The sequence below is a fragment of the Juglans regia genome, chromosome 15, assembly GCF_001411555.2.
Source record: "Juglans regia cultivar Chandler chromosome 15, Walnut 2.0, whole genome shotgun sequence".
Classification (NCBI taxonomy): domain Eukaryota; kingdom Viridiplantae; phylum Streptophyta; class Magnoliopsida; order Fagales; family Juglandaceae; genus Juglans; species Juglans regia.
The window spans coordinates 10,673,067-10,680,523 of NC_049915.1; the positions used below are offsets into that span (position 1 = coordinate 10,673,067).

The 7,457-nt window shown below is 38.6% G+C and overlaps 1 pseudogene; it reads right to left on the reverse strand.

The window, feature by feature from the left end:
* Positions 1 to 7,067, reverse strand: part of LOC118344682 — a 7,967-nt pseudogene extending 900 nt beyond the window's left edge.
* Between the last annotated feature and the right edge of the window lie 390 nt (positions 7,068 to 7,457).

Here is a 7,457-nt window from a genome sequence, read left to right on the forward strand (position 1 = left end):
ATATTCGTAGCGGATAATTTTTTTCTTTAGCAATACTATGCACCAAACTGAAATATCTCAAATACTTAAAACATACTTCATACATAATGGCATACTAAATAACTGAGATCACAACACTAGTCCAAAATAGTTGTGATCAAAAGAGTGCTGGAGATTGAACTCCATAAGTACAAATAGTAATCTGAGGTAACTAATATATTATCATCTACGTCGCATCATCGCCTAGTCGACCGTTTCCTGTTGGTTGATTCCCGATTCTCATTCAGATCCTATAACAAGATCTACCATTTGGGAGAAGGATGATAGTTGGGACTACCACAGTGAGATTTGATTACAAATCTCATTAAGATAACAAAAAACCTCCACACAGGTTAATGATGTATGCATGGCAGTAAAAGCATGAATGCATAATCAAAGTCATAAGTAAAATCATAGTACAACTTGACATACTTGCAACAGTGAATATCACATGATATGACTTACATATAACAAATGGCATACTTAACTTAACATGACATATTTCTAATGTATAACAATGCGTGACAGAATATCTAGTGTAACAGATGAATAATTCGTGATAGAATAAATTCTGTATAACAGATAAATATGTAATGACTTGGCATGACACATATGATAACATACATACATACACTGTAGTTCCCTTAATTATCACTCATACACATTAAACTGATAGTAAGTTAAAAGTTAATTTACCTCAATTTTCGAGTTTCTAGACAAAAACTCAAACGCGATTACGATGAACTGAAAGTAGTGATTTCTAAAAGTTAGAACTTAATCACTAACAATGAAAATTATGAAAAAATATCAACTTAGAGTAAACTTACCATTTTACCCTCAACATATGGAAAAATGACCATTTTATCCCTAACTTAAGTATTTATATCCTAACTCCAAAAATTACCAAAAATCACATACCTCATGTAAATTTTATCATAAACTCAAAAATAAATTTAGAAAAATTTAAAACTAAACACAACTATTAAAACTCTATAGTGGCCAAAACTTACATAGGCCACATTCCTTTACATTTCCCTTTATTTTTTGTTGCAATTCTTTAAAATTTTAAAACTCATAATTAAATCAAAAATTTTCTTCTAATATACTCATAACACATTCCTAAGAATAATCATATTTTGAATCATGGAGATAAGTCATCAAAATCACTAAAACCATACTTGAACTTTTCGGTTTTTCTTCTAAGTTCAAAAACAAATTTATGTTTATAACTTGTTTTGATCAACCTCTTAATCCACGACTTAAAAAGATAGGATCTTCAAACCAAAACATCACATGATTTAAAAAGGTGTCCTAAAACAGTTCTCAGCTTTAAACTCAAGATCATATGGTTAAAAATCAACCAAAACATGAATTTAGCCAAGAACATCATCACTTGGTCTATCTGAACATCTCTTTGCATTCAAATTCATATCTTTGAATATAACATCAAATATCTTCAAACTAATATTCTAACATGTATATAAGAGGCTTATGATCCTCCAATAAAATTATCAAAGTCATTGGACTAGGTTTAAATCACAAAAGATCCAAACTTTCTTGAAACAAAAATCGTTTTTCCTCTTCCAATTTCCAAGTTCCTAGATCTAAAAAAATCTTTTATCAAAACCTTTGATCATGCAACAAATCCTTAACTAATAATCATATACACATGTTAACAGTACTCCATAAACATTTCGAACCAAGATATATCTATTAGCTTGGTCAAAAGAGTTCAGGAAAGCTGTTTGAGAGTGTCTTTTGTGTTTTATCGAAGAAAAGTGTAAATGAGAGATGCTTTTCGTGGGAACTGGGCTAGAGGGCTTCTTACACAAGTTATCCAAAGTGATAATACTGAAATGAAGCTTGACTGTTGGCCTTTTCTTCCCAATACAATATACAAAAATCAGCCCAAGATATTTTCTCTAGGCGGAGTGTAGAATTGAAAGAGTGAGGTGGCCCTTTAGCCTTTCACTTCAGAAATCCTCTAGGCCCTTGATATGAACCCGTGGGAATGAATTCCCTTGAACCCACAATCAATTTGAAAACTCCCCAAGAAAGCCAAAATCAAGTCAAGGATGGAGAATCTAGACCCGATGAGAACTCGTTTCAAGAACCTAGATTATATTAAAATCTAGACCCGTTGAAGAACCCGTCTCAAGAACCCAGATTACAAAGGAGGAACGCCACAAAGGTTGTGATTTACCTTTGATAAGTTCAAGAGTTCAATCAAGAACAAGAGGAGAAAACTCAACTCACAAATAAAATTCAATATTGTCTAACTCTCAAATGAGGCTACAAAGAGTTTTTAAAGCCAAACCTAATCAAAACCCTAGCCAAAATAATGCCCATTTTACCCAAAATTACCCTTGATGAACAGTACCGGCTACAGTACGCGCGGCTACAGTAACCCCAACAGTAAATTGATGAAACCCTAGTTCCTAAAATGTAATTTTCCAAATAAGCCCTTGGCCAAAATACAAGGCCTTCCCAAAAACATAGTTCAAAAGAAATAAGACATGTGAGCCAAGCATCTTCAAGCCCACTTATTCTAAACTAATAAAATAAATCATTTAACCAAATTGGAAGCCTCCAATAACGATAGGCCGTATGTTTAAGTCATGTCTTCCACAGCTTGAATAAAGTGGATCAAAACTGGTTCTTCTTCTTTCAGACCCATCTTCAGTGTTGGGCTCTTGCTGGCTTCATCCCAGGTGGATTGCACCAATCCTTGCATTGCTTCCTTGATCTTCTTGGCCCTTGATCTTGTAATTGGCCCATCTGGAACTTGCAAAGGATCTTTAAGAGTAGGCCCACCTTGGTTCCTATCATTCCCCCTCTCCTCAAAAGGATTCGACCTCGAATCTTCACCTACATCAAAAGGAGAAAGATCAGAAACATTGAAAGTTGCAGAAACTTTATACTCACCTGGAAGATCGACTTTATATGCATTGTCATTAATTTTCTCAAGAATTTGGAAAGGTCCATCTCCTCGAGGATGCAACTTAGTCCTTCTATGGGCTGGGAATCTTTCTTTGCGCATGTGAACCCAAACCCAATCTCCTGGTTCAAAGATGACACGCCTTCGTCCTTTATTGGCTTGGGAAGCAACCCTTTCATTCTTTTGGGCAATTTGAAGCCGTACCCTCTCATGAAGTGACTTCACCAACTCCGCCTTCTTTTGTCCATCCAAACTACTCCTGTCATCAACAGGTAAAGGCATCAAATCCAAAGGAGTAAGTGGATTAAATCCATAAACAATTTCAAAAGGAGAGTATGAAGTAGTAGTATGCATCGTCCTATTATATGCAAACTCTATAAATGGCAAACAATCCTCCCAAGTTTTTAAATTCTTATGAACAACAGTGCGTAAAAGCTGAGTTAAAGTCCTATTAACTACTTCAGTCTGACCATCAGTCTGTGGATGACAAGTAGTGGAAAATAAGAGCTTAGTACCCAATTTCCCCCACAACACCTTCCAAAAGTAGCTAAGGAATTTAACATCCCTATCAGAAACAATACTCCTAGGTACACCATGGAGTCGCACTATCTCCCTGAAAAACAAGTCAGCTATATTTGTTGCATCATCTGTTTTATGGCATGGAATGAAATGTGCCATCTTACTGAATCTATCAACAACAACAAAAATAGAATCTCTACCCCTTTTGGTCCTAGGCAGCCCCAAAACAAAGTCCATAGATATGTCGACCCATGGCTCACTAGGAACGGGTAAGGGTGTATACAACCCATGTGGCAAAACCTTAGATTTGGCCTTTCTACATGTAATGCACCTTCCACAAATACGGTTAACATCTCTCTTCATCTTAGGCCAAAAGAAATGTTCATGCAAAATGTCTAAAGTTTTCTTGACACCAAAGTGTCCCATTAACCCCCCACCATGTGCCTCACGCACCAATAACTCACGCATAGAACAATTTGGCAGACAAAGTTTGCTTTCTTTAAACAAATAACCATCATGCTTGTAAAACTTACCAAATGCCGCCTTATCACATGCCACATACACATTTGAAAAATCAGCATCATCGGCATACATGTCTTTCACGTATTCAAACCCAAGCATTTTGGCACTCATAGAAGTAAGAAGTACATACCTCCGGGATAGAGCATCAGCAACAATGTTCTCCTTACCTTGCTTGTAACGGATGACATAGGGAAAGGTCTCAATGTATTCCATCCATCTAGCATGCCTTTTATTCAACTTACCTTGACCATTGAGATGCTTCAATGATTCATGATCGGTGTGGATCACAAATTCCCTTGGCCATAGGTAGTGCTGCCAAGTCTCTAATGCACGAACAAGAGCATAAAGCTCTTTGTCATAAGTAGGGTACTTCAGAGATGCCCCACTTAACTTTTCACTGAAGAAGGCTATGGGCCGCCTATCCTGCATCAAAACGGCTCCAATCCCTATTCCTGAGGCATCACATTCAATCTCAAAAGCTTTGTTAAAATCAGGTAATGCTAACACAGGTGCAGAGCACAACCTTTCTTTAATAGTGGCAAAAGCATTCTCTTGATTAGCCCCCCAATGAAACCCAACATTCTTTTTAATTACCTCAGTGAGTGGTGCAGCAATGGTGCTGAAGTCTTTAACAAAACGCCGATAAAAGCTAGCTAGCCCATGAAAGCTTCTTACCTCAGTGATGCTTTTTGGCGTTGGCCACTCCTTGATGGCCTTGACTTTCTCTTCATCCACCTCAATACCCTTTGTACTAACAACGTAACCAAGAAAAACAACTTTTTCCATGCAAAAGGCACATTTCTTGAAATTAGCATACAACTTTTCACATCTCAACACATCAAACACATATCTCAAATGCTCAATATGTTCATTTAAGTTCTTGCTGTACACTAAGATATCATCAAAGTACACAACCACAAACTTGCCTATGAATGCACGTAGGACATGGTTCATTAATCTCATGAAAGTACTGGGCGCATTTGTAAGTCCAAATGGCATAACCAACCATTCATAAAGCCCATACTTAGTCTTAAAAGCAGTTTTCCATTCATCACCCTCTTTCATTCTAATTTGATGGTACCCACTTTTAAGATCAATTTTACTGAAAATACATGAACCATGCAATTCATCAAGCATATCATCCAATCTAGGAATGGGATGGCGATACTTTACCGTGATATTGTTGACCGCCCTGCAATCAATGCACATCCTCCACGTCCCATCCTTCTTTGGCACTAGTAGCACTGGTACTGCACAAGGGCTCATGCTCTCCCTCACGTACCCCTTGCTCATCAAATCCTCAACTTGCCTCTGAAGCTCCTTTGTCTCCTCTGGATTACTCCTATAGGCTGGTCGGTTTGGAATAGCAGCCCCGGGCACAAAATCAATCTGGTGCTCAATGCCTCTAATGGGTGGCAACTCATTCGGCATCTCCTCCGGGAATACATCCTCAAACTCCTGCAACAAAGAAACAGCCAAACTAGGAAGAGACTGGTTAGTTTCATCAAGAGTAAGATAAGACTCTTTATAGACAAGAAAAATCATAGGGCGATCTGCGAAGAAAGCCCTCTTAACCTCACTCTCTCTTGCATAGAAACTCACTTTTGCCTTTCCTTTTCTCTCAGAAGACTCTCTTTCTTTTTTCTCTCGTGGCTCCACTATTTTTTCTTTACTCTCAGCCACCTCTCTACTTTCTTTCTCACTCTTTCTTTTATGCTCATATTCACTCTCACTCTTTCTTTTTTGCTCAATCTCTTTTTCACTCTTCCTTTTTTGATCACTCTCATTTTCACTCTTTCTCTTCTGATCACTCTCATTTTCACTCTTTTTTTTTTGAGCAACCTCACTTTTCAATTTCAATTGGTCCTCATAAACCTGGCTTGGAGTTAAAGGAGCAAGTTTAATTGTTTTGCCCTCCTTTTCAAAGCTGTACATGTTCTTGAACCCATCATGTGTCACTCTCCTATCATACTGCCACGGCCTCCCCAACAAAATATGGCCCGCATGCATAGGCACAACATCACAAAGCACCTCATCTTGATACTTCCCAATAGAAAAAGTAACTAACACTTGTTTATCCACCCTAACCTCTCCACAATCATTCAACCACTGCAATTTGTATGGTCTAGAGTGTTTTAAGGTTGGTAAATTCAATTTCTCAACCAAAGTAGTGCTAGCCACATTAGTACAACTCCCTCCATCAATGATCATACTACATACCTTATTGTTGACATGGCATCTAGTATGGAAAATGTTCTCTCTCTGTTGCTCTGCATCATCCACCTTAATGTGTGCATTAAGAGCACGCCTGGCAACAAGAGACTCACCTGTCACAGGGTATACCACTCCATCATCATCACTAGCATCATCCAACTCGGGCACCTCATCACTATCATCTCACTCTCAGTCATCACCTCCCCATTGTCACGCATAATCATCACCCTCCTATTTGGACATTGAGAAGCAATGTGCCCTGAACCCAAACACTTAAAACATTTGATATCTCTATTCCGTGAAGGTTGGGATTCTACCTTGGGTTTGTTGCTAGTTCCCTCATCTTTTCCCTTAGGTGGTTCGGTCTTTCTCTTTGCTTCAGCTGGATCATTCCTATCCCATTTTGATTTCCAAGTAGTGCTAGAAACCGTAGTGTACCTTGCTGTCCCTTTTCTCTTTAATTGCCTCTCCACCTTCATAGCCATGTGCACCATGTCCTCTATCTCCACATAATGCTGCAATTCAATTACATTGGCTATGTCCCTATTCAACCCACTCAAAAATCTAGCCATGGTGGCCTCTCGGTCCTCCTCTACATTAGCCCGAATCATCGCCACCTCCATCTCCTTATGGTAATCCTCCACACTCCTAGACCCCTGTGTAAGATTTTGTAATTTCTGAAAAAGGTCTCTATAGTAATGGCTAGGAACAAATCTCCGCCTCATGAGAGCTTTCAACTCTCCCATGTCTCTATAGGCCTCTCATAATTCCTTCTCCTATTGGTCACTAATTGATCCCACCAAATAATAGCATAATCAGTGAACTCAATTACCACCAACTTCACTTTCTTCTCCTCAGAGTAATTATGACAATCAAACACCAACTCTATTTTTTTCTCCCACTCTAGATAAACCTCAGGGTCAGTTCTACCTTGGAAAGATGGTATTTTCATTTTGATGCTACCAAGGTCTCTATCTACACCATCCCGACCCCTTAGATTCCCCTCAAGTCCTCTTTCATGCCTAACTCCTCTATTTCTACCCGACCCAACGTCAGATGCTAAATCTTCCTCTTCCCCACCATCTCCTTCATTCTCATACTGATTTTCGACTCTATGCTCACATCGCCTCCTATCCCTCCTACCTTGTAGATTTCTAATCGCTGCTTCTTGATGATCCATCCTATCCCTCACTTCACCCAACACCAAGTTTAACCGCTCAAACTGTTGTTGCATGGCTTGCAACAC